This window comes from Macrotis lagotis, chromosome 1 (genome assembly GCF_037893015.1).
Source record: "Macrotis lagotis isolate mMagLag1 chromosome 1, bilby.v1.9.chrom.fasta, whole genome shotgun sequence".
In the NCBI taxonomy this organism is placed as follows: Eukaryota; Metazoa; Chordata; class Mammalia; order Peramelemorphia; family Peramelidae; genus Macrotis; species Macrotis lagotis.
In genome coordinates, this window is record NC_133658.1 from 118,500,835 (window position 1) to 118,518,987 (window position 18,153).

Here is an 18,153-nt window from a genome sequence, read left to right on the forward strand (position 1 = left end):
CCCAAAAAATACACATCTGAGGTAAGTTTTAAACAGTCTATTTACTTTTAGTTCAGTACTTTCAACTACATTAGCAGTAGTCTTCATACTTTAAATGGCAAAAATCTCAAGTACAACTATTTTAGCAAATTTCCAAAGTAAGACCCCTTCAACAACTATTAGTCTACCTAACTTCAACCCATGTTTTAGAAGACACCAGATCAGAGAGAGAGAGAGACACACACACACACCCCTACCTTCCTCCCTCTCTCTCTCTCAAATGAGGGCATAAAATAAAAGCTTACTAAAAAGGAGTTATGCACCAAACTAGGGAGCAAAGATCAGAATACACATTTGGCACTTAAATAACTATGTCGCCTTAAAAAAAAAAAGATTAATTTTTTAAGGTCCCTTCTAGCTCCAACACTGTATGATCCAGAGTGTTAGATGGGTAAGGGAAGGTGGAGGATAGCTCAGGGTTTTCAGAGGACCTGTTTTCAAAAACCAACTAGCCATCTGTGTATGATGTTGGCCTAGTCATTTTACCTATCTCTTAAGGTTCTTTTCTACCCTGCCTTGATGATCCTATGAGAAAAAATGTTATTTAAATAATTGAACATACTGAGATGTCCATGGCTTTTTTAAAAAGTTCCTTTTTGAATATCTAATGGACTTGAACAACTTTGTACATGCTTACTCAAAAAAAAAAAAAAAAGAATCAAGGCTTGCAAGGTAAGAAGACAAAAGTCTTTAGGAGCAATTTTAAAATACTCCAAAAAAATAGTTCTCTTGATTGTCGATGAAATTCTTTGTATTAAAAGTCATAATGACTTTAGTTTCAACAACTTTATAAATAATAGTTTATCTGGCTGTTTACAATTTTTCAACATTTATGTCTCTGATGCCATTCTATACCCCCCCCCCCCGTAATAGTGTATGAGTAGGTTTTCTGGGGGATTGGGGACTCACTTCTAAATAGGATTCATATTCTTGATCAATGGTCATTTATACTTTCTAGTTGAAAATAACTTCAATATCGAGGAATGGTATAGAAATCTGGAATTGTCACCAGGAATACTAGCAATATCCAAGTGTAAAACCAAATATAAGTACTTGTCACTGGAAATTTTGAAGCCTGTTCTCTTGTTAAATTTTCTAAATATTAAAACGATGAGCAAAAAAGCCTAAGACATCTGATGAGTGATGTTTAATTTGTATTTGAGAGCTTATTTAGACTAGTCACTCAAGACCTACTGTTTATATTATTAATACAAAGCAAAAAATTTAATAGCATAGTAAACATATTGCCTTAAGTAAAATGAAAATCCTAAAGTCAATACTAAGATTGAAAATGCAATTTATCCTAAGAAACAGAAGACTTTCTACAGAGATTAAACAATTAACTACTCTTAAAACATTAGTCTATTAACTAGTTTACAACCAGGACATCAATTCTTTAAACCTAGGTGTTACACAATGTATATTTTTAGAACACAGCACCTGTCATAAGCATAGCTACAAAATCTTGGGTCAAAAATAACTACTGACAAAAAGAAAAATGGAAATCTTTCTCACATATGCTCCCAATGGTGCCAGTTAGTCTTTGCTTTCCCAAATGTAATTTTTACAAATTCTAAAATCAAGAGTAATATCTATAATCAGTTAAGCTGAGAAAATAAATTCGTTAATATAAGAAATTTATGCCTCAAAAGTGGGTTTTTAATTAGGACCCGATGCTTAGCAAAGAAATAGCTAACTTTTTTCTTACTTGGGGCTAACTCAGTATTTGTCAATGAATGAAAACAGTTTATAAAATTGCTTTTTGATGGGAGTTAAGTGCTGAATTTTACTGGCTAGGATTTTTTTTTTGAGTTTTGTGTAGTATCTATCTCAAGGTTCAGTTAAACTGAATCACTCTTCCCCCATAAGGATGGCATTCTGCCACTCTCAGTACTATGTCCATGATCCATCTAGTCTTAAAAGTGCAGAAATGGGGCCTTTGCAGTCAAAAATCAAGCCTGTTTTAACTTCATTCCCTCTCCCCCCCCAAAAATCCATAAAAATAATTTAAGGGCTAGCACAACCCGGAAGAGACACCCAGTTGCCAGGCGAGGCACCTTGCCTGGAGGCGGGAGTCGGGCCCCCGTTCCGCACCTCCGCTGCCTTCTCCCGAGCCGCAAAGGCACGGCCGCGGCCCGGGTCCGAGCACGCCCTCCCGCCCGGGGCGCCGGGGGCACACGCCGCGCGCACACGCACACGCGCCGCAGCCGCGCGCACACGCACGTCCACACGCGCACGCGGGCCCCGGCGGGGCTCGGCGGGGCCGGGCCGGGCTTGCGGAGGCCGCGGCCGCCCCGCAGCCCCTCCCTCCCGCGCTGCCCGCTCCCTCCGCCAGGGCCACGTGACGGAGGCGGACGTTTCAATGCCGCCGCTCCCGCCGCCGCCGCCGCCGCACTCCAGGTTTCTGGAAACTTCCACTCGTAATAATTTACAGAAACGTTCCCCGAATCACCGGAGCGGGGCCCCCCCCCCCCCGGGCCGCGCCCCCCCCGCGCAGGCTCCCGGCCCGGCGGCGGCGCGGGCCCGCTCCCCCTCCCTCCCCTCCCACCCCCCATTCAATTGCAGCACGCCCGGCCCGAACCCCCTCTTCCCGGGGCCGCCCCCAGCCCCCCGAGGCGCCTCGTGACGGGCCCCCACTTACCCAGGGCTGGAGCCAACTGCCTCGTCCTTCCTGGCGGGGGCTGGGAGGGGAGGGGAGGGAGGCGGGGGTGGGCTTCACACTTTGCCCACCTTCGGAAAGGGGGTTAAAAGCCCGGAGGGGGCAGAGGCTGCGGAGCGGTCCGCGCGGCCAGGGCCGCCCCCCTCGCACGCGCCCCCCGAAAATAACGATGCCGGAGCGGGCCGATCCGCGCCCCGCGGGGCGGGGAGGGAGCGGGCAGGTCCCGGAGACGGGGCCCCGAGGCGACCCTCGGGCCGGGCGGCAGCCGGAGCCGCGGCGGGGGCGCCGCCGGGTGCAGCCCGACTCCCCCCCCCCACCACGCGGGCCCCTCTCCGGCCCGGCTCCCCCAAACTTTGTGCCCTCCGGTCCCTCCGCGGCCACAGGCGGCTCCCCTCCCCCTCGGGCCGGTTGCACGGGCAGCGGCAGCGAAGGCTGGAGCGGGCGCCGCCGCCGGGGCTGGGGCTGGGGCCGGGGCCGGCCGAGGCTGTGGCTGGTGCTGCCGCCGCCGCCGCCGCCGCCGCTGCTGCCGCCGCGCCGCTTCTCCCCCTCCTTCTAGTGCCACAAACTCGGAACCGGTTGAAACCGGTTCAGACTGGGAGATTCCATCTCGGTTGAGTTTTCAGCCCATGGCGCCGCGGAGCGTTTGGAACCTGGGCCTCCTCCCCCAGCCCGCCGGCTCATTGGTCAGAGCCGGCCACCGCCGCGCCGTCAGGCGGGCGGCCATTGGCCGGCGCGCCCGTCAGTCCCGCCTAGAGCCTCCACACGAGCCCGCCGCTCGGGCCCCCGCCTCTTTCCAGCAGCGATTTGCCCGCAGAGTGGGGGAGGGGAGGGAGGCCGAGCCGAGAGGGAGTCTGGGTGGGGAGGGCGGTAAGGGAAGGGAGAGCGGAGCGGAGCGGGAGGACGAGGGGAAGCCTCTCGGGGATTGGTCGGCACCACCCGCCAGTCAAAAGCGGCCGGCCCCGCCCACCACCCCCCTCCCCGGGCCCTCGAGCCCCGATTTTCCTCCCCGCTCATTGGCCGGGCGCCTTGGGTGACGGGGCGGGCGGGGCGCGGCCGGGGCGCTGGCGGACGCGCGAGTTTGATCTGGGAGCGCGCGGGCCGCTGGGCTCCGGGGCGGCGCCGCCCCGCCCCGCCCCGCCCCGCCCTGCGGCGGGGCCCGGCCCGCGGAGCCCGGCCTTCGTGAAGGGGGAGGGGCCGCCCGGGCCGAGCCCTTTGTGTCCCGGCCCCGGCCCCCGCCGCTCGGGGTGCCCTGACCTCCCCCACGCGCGGGAGCCCGCGGAGCTGGCCTCGGCCCTACGAACTCCTGGAAGTTTGGGAAATGGGGGGAAAAAAAAGCATCTTCCCCCAAAAACTTTTCATGAAGCCCGCGCTGCCCCCAAGAGGCGATGGGGAAAGCGGAGCAGATAGAACCGTGGTGTTGCGGCGTGTGTGCGCGCCGGCGTCCCCGGGCAGCGGGGCCCTGCCGCCGCACCTTGCCGCTCCGCTCGGATGTGAGCTCCCCGCCCAGCGCGCGGCCCCCCGAGCCCGGCACCGGAGCCCCGAGGGGCGGCAGAGAGCGAGCGCGCGCCTTCGCCGCCCGGTGCTGGAACCGGCGCCCTTACCGCCCTCACCTTTACTGCTGAGGAAACTGAGGCAGGAGGAGACAAGTAACTTGCGGGGGACAGACGGGGCTTGAACTCGGACCTTCCTGCCTCCAGCCAGCGGCAGGTGCTTCTGCGGAGACGCCGGAGCTGGACAGCCCGGCCAGCCTCGCCTCCAGCCTGCCCCGAGGATCGTCCCGCAGGTGGGACTGCGGAGTCCGACTTCAGGATGACTTCCTAGCTACCTCATCCATGCTGTTCGCTTGTTGGTCGAACCTTTGAAAAACCGCCCGAATGATTTCAAATTGCTATGACTAACTCTGCTTGCTTTTACTGCCCCTATTTGATCCATCTCTTGTCACTTGATAGAAACGAAACAGGTCTAAGTGGCCATAATGATGAATCATTCCATATAAGACGTTACTTTCCCCCATTGTTCCAGAATTACCTTAAAGCAGAACCTTGAATGGAAAACATTCTTCAATGAAGACTTGTCAATTTAACACTCCAGAAAGCAATTAGACGAGAACGTCTGGCTCTCGCATGGGAGTCTGGATGAGCTCTGCCAAGTTGAACTGTTATATCTCACTTGAAAATAAACATATAGATGGAGCAAAAAAAAAGTCCTCTTGGTTGCATCTAATTTTATCCATTATCCTGCTCAAAGGCAAGATAGCAGCGGAAAGCAATAGAAGGAACCAGACATAGATTTGGAGTCAGAGGACAGATCTTAAGTTTTGGCTTAAATTTTATCTGTGTCCTTGGTAAGTCACTTAACCTCTCAGGGCCTCAGTTTCTTCATTTGTAAAATGAATTGGATTAGTTGACCTCTTGAGTTTCCTTACGGCTCTAAATTTATAATCTCAGTATCATAAAGATTACACTTAGATATTGGGTGTTTAGCTAAGAAAACCAAGTGGTGCAGTGAAAAAGATAGAGCAATAGACTTGGGAGTCAGGATAGATCTGTGTTCAAATTGAGCCGCAGAAGCTTACCAGCTCTGTGACTGTGGACAAATCACTTTATCTCTCTCTTAGCCTTACTTTCCTCATATTAAAAAATATGAATATTAACACCTACCTCCTGGATTCAAGGAAAAATGAGATATTTGTAAAAGTACTCTGTAAACTTTATGTTATATAAATGTTAGCTAGCTATTATGCTTCTTACCAAAAGCATTTGTTTGGTCCTTTCATTCACTTTATTTACCTCCTAATAAGAAAAACATTTTTCCTACTACCTTTGATTGTATGAGAAAGAAGCTACACGGCTCATTGTTCTTTGTTCTCAAAGAGAACCATGGCATCAGGAAGGTGATATCATGACTTGTAAGTGAATTGAATTTAAGTAAGGGAAGGCTGTGCAAAGTCACCAGCCTCACTTTCTCTTGTGGAGCCCTCTGGGTCCAGTGGCAAGATAATAGATCAGGATGACTGGAGATGATTTCAGATACAATGGGAGACTTTTAAAGCTACCCAGATCTCAATTTAACTGAGGCAATGCCCATTAAGTAATTAAGATTAGGTAAGAAATGAGGCAAAGAAGGATCTTTATATCTGTTCAAAAAAACAAACAAACAAAAAAACCTAAAATCTGTATGGAAGGGGAAGACCCTAGGGTTTCTGGTCAAAACAGAAGCAATTGCTTTTTATACTCATTCTGAACCATCCAGACTCAAACTATGGCCAAATTGAGGCTTGGACTGGGACCTACTATTGGCCAATCTCTGAGAGCTGGGGTGATTTGTGTTTGGAATATGTCCTTATAAAATGAAATCTAGCCTGTAAATCCCAAATCTCCAGGGGATATAACATTAAAAATTTTATTCCTTTGGGCAGAGTACCATCAGGTAAAGGTGTGAGGGGAGAGGAGTGGGAAGGGAAAGGGAGGGAAGGAAAGGAAGATGAGTCCCTAGTGGGGCAGGTACCACTACTTACAAATCATTGTTTGTTCTTCATTCTCAAAAAGGACCATGACATCAGGAAAGTGATGTTATGACTTGCAAGTGAATTGAATCAGTGAATAGAGAACTGGGCCTGGAGTCAAGAAGACCTGAGTTCAAATCCAACCCCATATACTAGCTCTGTGACTCTAGGCAAATGACTTTATCTCTGTTTGCGATAATACCCTGGAGAAGGAAATGGCAAACCATTCCAGTATCTTTGCCAAGAAAGTCCCATGAACTGTATGGTACACAGGAGTGTTAGACATAAATGAACAATAAGAAAAAATTGATCATATATGTATTTGGAGAGACATACCCACATTTATATCTTTGTGAGTAATGTGTTTATCTGTATATTTGTGTATTTGTATTTGTGGATAGTGTTCCAAAGCCTATCATCCCATTATATGTGAGGAACAAGATGCTCTGTGCCCTAATAGCTTTATCAGGTGAGTGACAGTATCAAAGAGATAGGAATAAGTTCTTAAATAATTTAGAAGTGAAATATTTGCATCATTGAATGAAAAAAAGATGATGCTTCATAGGAAATGTCTTGTGGCTGGTTGAAGAGAATCAGTTACCTGTGGTGGGGCTTGACTAAAAACAACAAACAAGGTCAGAATCTGGCATTCCAATAACTGACCAGGCTAACAACTGCAGTTTAAGCACCAGAGAGGAAGTCACTTGGGAGAGCTTGGGTAGGAAGGAGTCTCTGCTTTCTTCCTCCCTCCCCTTGATCAGAGCAAAGTTTTGTGACTTTAGAAAGGTTGGAAATTCTGCACACCTGTGTTGGTAGCAGTTTTCCAATAACAGCAGTGGGCCTGTACAGTGACTTCATCAGAAGCCAAGGATGAACACTGAGGAAATGCAACTATAGGACCCTACAAGGAAACCTTTCCTTCAAAGCCCAAGGAATCATATATACCCCAGGGAAACTTCTTGAGGACTCTTATGAAAGAAGAAAAATCCAAAAATGAGGAGCTGCTTGAGCCCACTCTTCTTGGGGCCTTGTGTGTTCTAGGGGAAGAATATGCCCTAGACTTGAAAGGGAGGGAGTTATGTCTGACAAATCTTCCTTGCTTTATCTGCTTAGTAAATACTTCTTTCTAAAAGCTAATTAAGTCTTGATTAATAAAGAGGAACATATCAGATGAGGGTTTGTCAGTGACACTATTAGAAAGCTATCCCTCAATTCCTTAAGGCCATTCCTAAAATCTTGAGAGGGGTGGGAGTTAGTTGTCCTCTAAAGAACTAACTTTTTATTGTAAATAGGGATTTGGGAAGGGAACTTAGAAGTGGAACTACACATCTATATCTCATATGCACATATGTTTATGTTACATATAGGGTTTGTATTGCTAATATAGTGATTGTCTAAATGCTGCTTATGGGTGGGCATGACTTGATAGATCTGGAATTTTGCCCACCCTTTTCCAAGAGAATTTTTAATTTCTACCTAGAAGGGAAAAGGAGATTGGTGCCATTGGTTGCTCATTCTGCTCTCCTTAGATAAGGAATATCAACCTTAAATATTGCTAGTTTAGGGGAAGGATTTTTTCCCCTTAGGTTCAAGCTGCTTTCTAGGTCACTATTCCTTAAAGAATTATGTCTGTGTGTGTGTGTGTGTGTATGTGTGTGTGTGTGTGTGTCTTTGTGGGTTTATATGTATATACATATATATAATTTATATAAATACAAATATAATTATATTTGAAGGCTTCTGATCTGCCCCACCAAAAGCTAGTTACATAGAAGGACACCACAAATAGTGAGTAAAATCATTTTTTAAAACATATGGCTAAAGAAATCAAATCAGAATATAATAGACAATACACAGAGTGAATTAGTTCTTCCACTGAGAACAAGCAATCTCAATCAAGAGAGGGTTTTTTTTTTTTTTTTTTTTTGGTTTTTGCAAGGCAAATGGGGTTAAGTGGCTTGCCCAAGGCCACACAGCTAGGTAATTATTAAGTGTCTGAGATCAGATTTGAACCCAGGTACTCCTGACTCCAGGGCTGGTGCTTTATCCATTGTGCCACCTAGCCGCCCTCAAGAGAGGTTTTGATCTCACCCAAAAGGAAATTTCTCAAAGGTTCTAGGGAAAAGACATGCTGGAAGTCAGGAACATATTGAAGTAGCCAACTTTCTCCTACATGTCTATTCTCTCTCTCTCTCTCTCTCTCTAATTGTGAGTGTTCTCTCTTGAAGCAAAAAAGAAGTCTCTTTCCCCCACCCCCCCTTTGACACATCTCTACAGGTATGTAGTGTCAGTCATTAATCTCTCCACCAATGAGAAGGGTCTTATTAAGTCTCTAGGCTTAAGTTCTGGCTTGTATTCATACATATACAGAATACATATATATATATATATATATATATATATATATATATATATATATATTTATACTTTTTTTGCTTGGCATTTTAAATGCATTCAGAAGTTGTTTGCGCTTTAAAGGAGACCTATGGTAAAATTTTTATAAATCAAAGAATCTGATACAAATTAATTACTCCTAATTTATTTGCTTTGTATATCCAGATTTCAAATTCAGAGTTTATGGTAATTGAAAGAGCTTTGACCACTCTTTAGTTGTCCTAGAAAAAGGATGTAAATTTTGATTATAGAAAACTCCCAAGATATCTTGGGGTTTACAGGCTAGATTTCTTCTTAAGAACTATGCCTTAAACCCAAATCAGTCTGGCTTCCATTGATTGGGCAATCGATCCCAGGCCAAGCTCCATTTAGTCCCTCTTTGGGCCCTTATTGGTTCAGACTGAATATAAATAGCACTTGTTTTGGTTTTGGCTAGAAAAACCTGAGGGGTCTTCCCCTCCTATGTTGATTTTTTTTTTTTAACTAGGTAAAAGGGGCCATTCTTTACCTCATTTCTTACCTAGCATTAATCATTGCCTCAGTCAAACTGAGATCTGGGAAAGATCTTAGCTTAAAAAAGAGCCAGTGTCCCACAGGATCTGGTGGCATCTCCAGTAGATCTGAGCCATATCTTGCTGCCGGATCCAGATGCCTCCAGAGGAGAAAGTGAGACTAGTAACTTTGCATAGCCCTGTCTCACATAAATCCAATTCACTTGCATGTCCTGTTGTCATGGTTCTCTTTGAGAATGAAGGACAAAACAACAATCCAAGCAAAATAGAAATAAATAAATCCAAATAAATCCAAATCAAAATTTTATGTTAGGCATTAGCTTCCCTTATCAAACTTTTTTTTTTTTTTTTTAAGGTATTTGCAAGGCAAATGAGGTTAAGGCCACACAGCTAGGTAATTATTAAGTGTCTGAGACTGGATTTGAACCCAAGGTACTTCTGACTCCAAGGCTGGTGCTTTATCCACTACGCCACCCAGCCGCCCCTCCTTATCAAACTTTTACAGTAGTTATTAATAAAAAGGAAAAATATCTGATTTGGTGTGACTTCCTCCAACTCTATCCCTTCTACCTTAACAGCAATGTATGACAAACATATATTCACATATATCCCCCATGCAAATAAACAAACAACTCAAAACTAGAAATAATAAGAAATGAAAGAGCTAGATACATACAAACTGGATAATAATCGTTAAATAACTTATTTGAGTACTATAGTTTATTAAAAGTACCCTAGAGGCCAAAGAGTTAATGCATTACTTAAGTGTGAACAATTTACTGAGTTCTTATGGGTTAGATCAGGCCCATGCCAAGTTTCTCCTTATATATTGATTGATAACTTACTATTTTTGCAACACAATGTTCCATTCCACAACAATAAAGTATTTCCCACAGTGTTTTGTCTACTATAAAGTTGTCAGATGTAGTATAATGAATAGATTTTCTATGCATATAAAAGATATCTAGAAAAAAATGTGCAACATTAATTTTTCTATTTCTAAGGAAATTCACTTAAAATTTATTGGAAATTTTTGAATTTTAGATAATCTTATTTTTTTCTGTATCTTTTCAAAATGTATATTATAAAGACCCTTCAAATTTACCCCAAGATAAATTCCCTTGTAAATGCTTTTTGAATATCAATGTTTCCTTTAGAACATGTTTAGCTATTGTATTTTGAAAAGATACTTTTAACTCCTTAGAGAAATATGGAGGAAGAAAGTAATGATGTGTGTGCTTTGCATAATTTTTGCTTAGATCAGAATTAAATTTATACCAGTCATGAAACAGGAATATAATACATTCCCTTCAAAGTGGTAGTCAATACTGTACTACTCTGGAAGGAAATCAAAGTATTTCTTGGTGTCCTGTGGGATAACTTTTTAGAAGGAATGAAGAGAATAGTAATAGCTTACCTGACAACATTGCCTAGGGGAATTTTCACAGCCAACTTTAGGGAAGTTGTTCCATGATTGCTGGCACCCAGAATTGACTAGAGTACTTGCATAATATTTTGAGATCATTTTCAAGAGTAAATACAACCAGAGACTGATGACCTGACTACTCATCAGAGGTATAGAGGGAATTACTATTCAAATATGGCTTGGTTTAGCTGACCTATGAACTCCCTTCTAAATCATAGACTTAGGATTCTATAAAAAATATTTCTTTTCTTATCCCATCTAAAATTAAGCTTACCTTACCAGGAAGCTTTCCATATCATAAAAAGAGTAAATAACAGTAAATAGAAAGTAACATCTACTATGTAATGAGGGCTGACTTGGTTATAACAATGATATATTGAGGAAATAACTTTTTTCATTTTTTTCCCTCTGAATTAGTGTTGTGACATTTCTGCTAAAAATGAAGTTAATAAAAGAAATTATTTTTGATGAGTAGTTTTGATAATTTTCTAATAATTCTCTATTGGACATTTATTATTTAATATATATAATATTTGAAAAGTAATATATATATATACTGAGAAGCAACAAAGAATTGGCATAGTTCTATTTTTATTTCTTCCTATATATTAGGGATTTAATTTTATATTTCTAGTTGTAGTAAAAGCCTTTCTTATGATTAATGATGGAAGGCTCATTAAGGAAAACAATGTTCTGTAGTGACCTTATTGGAAAGCAGTGTTCCATGAGTTCTACAATAGATTCAGGTGAGTCTAAGTAAAGGTTTCCAACTTGATGTGAAGTCTCAGGAGCCCATCATTCTTCAAATGCCTCCATCTCATTTCTTTCATTTCATTTATAGGATAATTTGCCTAGGTCTTTTAAGGCTATGAAGATTTCATTCATTTGAAACAAATAATAGCTAAGATTTATATATCATTTTAAGATTTGCAAAGCAATCTGATTATCTTGTTTGAGTCTCCCAACAATGTTGTATGGTAGGTGCTTTTATTTTTCATAATTTACATATGTAAAAACTGAAGCTGATAGAGGTTGAATGTCTTGCCCAGAGTTACATAATAGGATTGGAATTCAAATCTTGCCTCTAAGTTCATCACTATATTCATTACAACACTTAGCTACCTTAAAAGTAACATCAATTTGAGTAATTGGTATCAGTCCATTGATTAAAGGTAATTCCATGTACATAAAATTTCTAGATTTTTGGCAAGGCATTTAATAAAATCTTAACCAGGATGGTAAAGAGCCTGAAGATCACTTTGTCTTTGAACTCCTAGCATAGTACTTGGCACAATAAGCACTTAACAAATGTTTGTTGATAGATTAAACTAATTGATCGTGCATTATGTTAAGGGTCTAGACAATTTAGTCTGGAAAAAGCCTAGGGATTGGTGATGATAACTATCTTGCATGAATGAGCAAAGGTCACAAAAGTATCAGTGTGACAGATAACTAATTATTCATATAAAATAACATGTAACAGGTGTTACATCATAAATAAAGGGCAACTCCACAGACAGACCAGAATTGCAAACTTTTCAGGGCATTGGTAGATTAGTCAGTTATATCTCAGATTCTTCATTTAAGGGCTATGAGCCAAGCAAATGACTTGTCACAGTTAAGCTCACTGATTACTCCTATGTCTAGATAAAGCCTGTTAACATTAATTTCACAGTTAAAGATACAGGGTAGATCAGATTAGTTCAAACCTGGTAATATCCAAAAGTGTTAGCCATATTATCAGAGTTCAGAATTCTTTCCCAGTTATAAACCACCTTCTCCCCAACAAGGCAAAACCACCTGATGAATCTTTTTCAGCTCTATCAATCTCATAAGCAGTGCTACAATCATAAGTGCAGTATTTTACCATAAATTTCCCCAGTAAATGAAAAATCAGATATAAGCAGGTTGCCACACAGGAAGTGGGAGAGGTGGTTCTATAAAAGTTTTCAATGTTTCTCTTGGTGGACAGGGCAAATGGCAGCAGGATTAATATTTCCAGATTTCCATAGCTTTAAGTTCTTGGAAACTTCCTTGGGCATGGGTCTGTTTAGGTACCTGTGATATTCTGAAAGTTCTAGAGCTAGAAAGTGTTGATGCATAGATATTCCAAAGGCTAACCCCAATGAGGACATTGAAGATCATAACCTTAATGTCTTTAAACAAGAAGGTACAGTATGTTCTATATGTGGTATAATCACAGCTACCATTTCTTTTTCCTCACTGTCCATGTGCATATGATAGCACATTCTATAAGCCAGCCCATATACTCTCAGGAAGGGTCATCAGTTGCTCCTTCTGGGACTTGCTTTGTCTAGGAAGCATGTCTACTTCCAGGTACACTGCCTGGAAAAGCCATAGCTCTTACTCTGTTTTGTTTAGCTTTCAATATGCTTTAAAAATTTGTAATTCACATAAAGATCTCAAAATGACTGATCTATTTTGTATAATACATAACTATTATAAACATTGGAAAAGGGTACAATTTTTCAAGGCTAGAGACTGGGGTCATGGTAGGAGGAAGAAAGGCAATCCAGGTTATATAATTGCAAATAATGAAATAATAGTTCTAAGGATAATTAATATCCATTTTTTAAATACTGGATTTACAGATAGAAGATATACAATTTTATATACAATTTTGTCTTGGATGCTTTATTTATATTTGAATCCCTAATTCCTCTCTTTATTCAACAAACATTTATTAAACTCCTACCTTTTCAAAGGACTATAGTAAACACAATGAGATAAAAATGTACATAAAACATGGCCCTTCTCACATGGAGTTTACAGTTTAAGAGAGGGCTAAAGCACAAACCTGAATTCAGTATTTCATACAGAGTATACTAGATATTCCATGACATCTGTGAAACAAAGTATGATGTGAGACCCACTTGGGCAAGTCCTATCACTTCTTTTAAGTGTCAATTTCCTTATATTTAGTTTGGTTTTCTTTCTTTCTTTTTTTTTTTTTTTGCAAGGCAATGGGGTTAAGTGGCTTGCTCAAGGTCACACAAGGAGGTAATTATTAAGTGTTTGAGGTCAAATTTGAACTCAGGTCCTCCTGACTCCAGGCCTGGTTCGATATCCACTGTGCCACCTAGCTGCCTCCAGTTTCCTTATATTTAAATGGGGATAAAAACACTACATTATCAAACTCATAAAGTTGTGTAGAGAGTATTGAATAAATTGTAAAGTACTACAAAATATGAATACTAATTCTTACTGTTAATCCTGACATACCGTACTTGATTTTTTTGCTGTTTCAGACTCAGGTTTAAGGCACAGACATCTGTTAAAAAAATTATCTCTCTCTTGATGTTTGAAGAAATATGGAAGCTAAGAAAATAAATTGTTCATTTATAAAATGTTAGTCCATTAAAATTTTTTAAACACTCAAAACGTTGACTGTAATATTTTATGAAAACTAAGACCTGCAAAGTTATTTAAAAAATCAATATATATAATTTCAAGATTAAAATTTTTTCATAATTCATGAGATAATATATGTGGCATGGGTTTATATTAAGGGTGTGACAAATTTGTATTAGATAAATGAAATGAAATTTTGTACTGACTTAAGTATTTTGTAGTTCTTGTTTCTCAGGAGCAGCTTAAAAATTTATTTCAAGTCTGGAAGAATCCCACTCTGAAATGAACAAATTAGCATCACAAATGCATTAGTAAAAAAGACCTCAAAGGGTTCTTTTGTCCATCTGGCTGGATGGCATTTAAACCATTTCAAGACTGATTTGTACATAAATATTTATTGAGTACACCAGAATTAAAATGGGATTTCAGTAAAGAGACACACAAACACTAGGAGGAGGTAGTTAAAGAAGTGAAAAATGAAAGAGGAAAACATACACTCTGAGAGAAAAGATATTGGAGGAGTGGAGCGGGGGGCAGATTTGGAAAGAACAAAATTTTCTTTTAGCTCCAAGGACTTGAGCTGGGAGGAAAAAAAAGAAGCCTGTGCTAAGGTAAAAAGATAGGTGGGATCTTAAATAGAGATTTTAATTTTCTAATGTGATACACCTGTTACTTTTTAAGTTCCTTCAAACTTTACTTCAGAAACTAAAAGAACTACCTTGTCATCCTTGAAGTTTTCCCCAGAGATTTGCCAATGACCCCTTCTTACCCAGAGAACTGCAAATCATTACAAATGTTATCCATTTCATCCAGTAATTGGTTCTACTTTGTTTAGAAATTGTTTAAAAATGCCACAGTATTTTATATAATTTGTTGAATCTCTAGTCTCACAATTTGAAAGTCTCTAACCAGCATTTTGAACATCCATCCTAGTCAGTTGGCCCCTAGATACAGAAACTTTTCCTTCCCTTTCCAGTATGGCCCTGTAACTCCAGGAAAAAAGATTTCTTTTTCCTCCTCCCTCACAAAACCTAGGTCCTGTACTAGATTTCTGGAGCAGTCTACACGAGATCAGAGGTAGCAGTGTTAGTAATGGAAGAAAGGAGGGACTTTCTTATCCCTATGTTTTATACCAGAGCCCCCACTTCTAGACTTCAGAGAGCTTATAGTTTAGATGTATAGATATGCATATTTTGATGCATATTATTACATGATAAAATTTCCAGGATATCCTGGAATTTCCTCTGAAATTTAGATTAATCTAATTGAGTCTTTTGTGTGCCTAAAAGACCTTATTAGCACTTGTAGGCATCTTTCTTTTCATAGTCTTTAAGTGGATTTTTTTAAAAAGCCTGTGATTCTTCTGTTCCATCCAATCTGTTCTTAGTTTTTTCCTACTAGGTTTTCCAAAAGCAAACTCAACATTTTGGTGTCCCAAGTTGGAACTCCAAATTCATTTTCCCATAGGAACATTGTGACACAGAATGCTTAGAATGTGTGGCATCATTCTACAGTGATATCCTCCAGGTTAAATAGAACTCTTTGTTGGCTGGCCTGAGGATAACATTGTTACAATGGCAAAATGTGTTCCATGTTACAAAACACTAACTTTAGAAAATTGTGGACTTTTTGCACAAATATCTCTTTAGATCTGTTAGTTTAATATGCACGTCTTTAGTTGCATGGATAATACAATAATTTTATGAATTTGTATTTCTGTTTCTGTGCTATGTGAAATTTTGTTTTTCTGCTGTATGTTTGTTACTGGTTTCTTCCATATATTTTCCTGTGGTTTTCTCCATATTGGTAATGACCTTTATTCTTTCTTCTAGATCTTTTGTTTAAATTTTTTTAGCAGCTTGTAATTCTAGCCATTTTCTCCTGCTATGATTTACTTAATTCAGGCTCTTTTGAAAAAATTTGTTCTTCATGGAGAAAAATGTTATCTGCCTCCAGAGAAAGAACTGATAAACTCTTAAGTGCGGATTGAAGTGTTTACTTTTTTAAACTTTATTTTTATTGTTTTGTGTTTTCTTTTGCAACATGCCTAATATGGAAAAGAATAAAAACTTGGTTTTTTAAATGTGTCATTCATTTGTTCAAGGACATTTCTCAGAATTCCTTAGATTTCTTTTCCCATCACACTAATGGTATTTTAGGTGACTCAGATGCTTTGTAATTTTTTTTTTATTAAACTGACACTTTTATTTCCTTTGCTCATTCAAAAATTTTTGTTTTTCTTGTTTGTGTGTTTTCAACAACTAATTTTCCTTTTTTTTTTCTTTTTTCAGGGAGCCTGGCTCCCTTTGAACTTCTCTGTCATCTTTCCTAGAATTCCTTACCACCAGCTTAACTCTTTGCATGTTTGTTAACACAGGGATAAATATTCTTCTAGTGAATGCTTCATTCCAAAAATTGTTTACATGATGAGTAAATGTGATAAATCTTATTTACCCCAGCCACAAATGTTATTAAAAAGTTTCAGAGAAGGAAGGGACTTTACACTTAATTTTATTCCTTTATTTTATAGATGAGAAATTTGAGGTCCAAAGAGAGAAGGATGATTTTATAAGACCATAAAGTTAGTGGCAGATCCAGAACTAAATAAAATCTATAATTCCTAACTTATACTTAAGTATACTACACCATTGAGCTGGCTCATTAAATGTATATTTAAGGGGACCTCTATATAGATCATATATGGCATAACATAATATGTTTAACTGTTAGTGCATAAAATTTTATAAGATTTTTGCTTCTTAAGAGTTCAAGTTGAGTGACAATAAATTCAGTCATTTTTCTAAATCAATACCTCAGTCTGAAGATCACCCCACAGTAGCCCTTGAGGAATCAAGGATGGAAGACTATACATTTTGGAGTATAATTCTGCCATTTTATTAAAGTGCTTGGTTTCTCAAAGATCAATTAGTATATCCTTAAAAGTAACCTGGAAACTCTTCCTTCAGTTCCCTCCAGTCTGTTTTCAGTAATTTGATAACAATTTCCCCCAAAGCAAATACACTATCCTGGGTACTATCTTTCAATCACATGAGGAAGATTGCTGCAGCACACACTGTCCATTGATACTGGGACCAACAGCTATCTACAAGTCACTTTCAGCTTTTCTGTTCTTAGAGGACTGGAGAAGACCCAATTGTATTTATTCAGAAAAACACTATTTCTTAATGTTATGAGAAATCATATTTAACTTTGTTTAAAAATTGTTTCATTTTGAGTGCAAATTTAATTGTTCTGCTTGGATTGGGGGCAGGGAAGGCATAGACTTTTAGAAAATAAGCACATTATTTAAGAGGTATGTGGCAGGTTACAAATGCTTAAATCATACATAGACTGGCAAAGAAATTCTACTCAATAGATATATCGGATAGGGTGAGGGAAGGAGTCAGTAACAGAAGTGTTGTTACCAAGGAAACCTCATTGGAAAGAGCACATCATGGGGTTTGATGAAAACTCAGGGAATCTATGGCCTGCTTTTCTCTTTTTCTGGTTTGCCATGAATGGATGTACAAGAAAAGGTGATAGGGCTAGCTGGACACTTAACTATAGAGTAGCATTCGAAAGCAGTTTCTCCCTCAAGACTGGATAGAAGTAGAAGCAGCAAGTGAATTAGTGTCCTCTCGCAGATATGCTGTGAATAGAGGAAAGGACTTTCATACTACCTTGGACCCTGAAGTATTCATAGGAAAACTGAAACTATCAAATTAGGCAGATGTAGCAAATTTCATGGGAGTATCTAGGATTTTTTTTGATGAAACAAGGTGAAAGAAATTAGGAATTTTCCTTAATACAAATGAAGAAAGTTTATGGCTTAATGGCTATCAATGTGTTTATGATAAGGATTCATTTCTTTAAAAAATGTTCTCTTTTAAAATAAAATGTTAAAATGTTAGACAATTTGGTTGTGAATTAAGGATGTATATAAAGCACTTGGGACTGCAACAACTCTGTCTTGAACTTTCCAGAAAGAGAAAGATTTTCATTTCCTTCTCCAAACATTCTGGTGTCTGGGTTGAATGGTTGTGGGTGGTGCATCCTACAACTCAACTAATTCTTAGAGGAAGGGATGAATTTTGACAACATAATCCTGAAAAACACAAACCTAACCCAATATGTGGACCTTGAGTTGCTGTTCAGATAGTGCCAACTGATATAAAAATAAAACCTGTTCATCAGTTCTACAAATCTTCCTGAGTGAATATTATAAAGGTGGTAACATGTTTCTATA

The 18,153-nt window shown here is 40.2% G+C and overlaps 1 protein-coding gene across 1 annotated transcript in view; it reads right to left on the reverse strand.

Annotated features, from left to right (window-relative positions):
• Positions 1-3,004, reverse strand: part of XPO1 (exportin 1) — a 54,682-nt gene extending 51,678 nt beyond the window's left edge. Inside the window, exon 1 of the mRNA XM_074206866.1 lies at positions 2,681-3,004. The gene's annotated coding sequence lies outside the window, so the exon portion shown is untranslated. The remainder of the gene's footprint in view (positions 1-2,680) is intronic.
• Between the last annotated feature and the right edge of the window lie 15,149 nt (positions 3,005-18,153).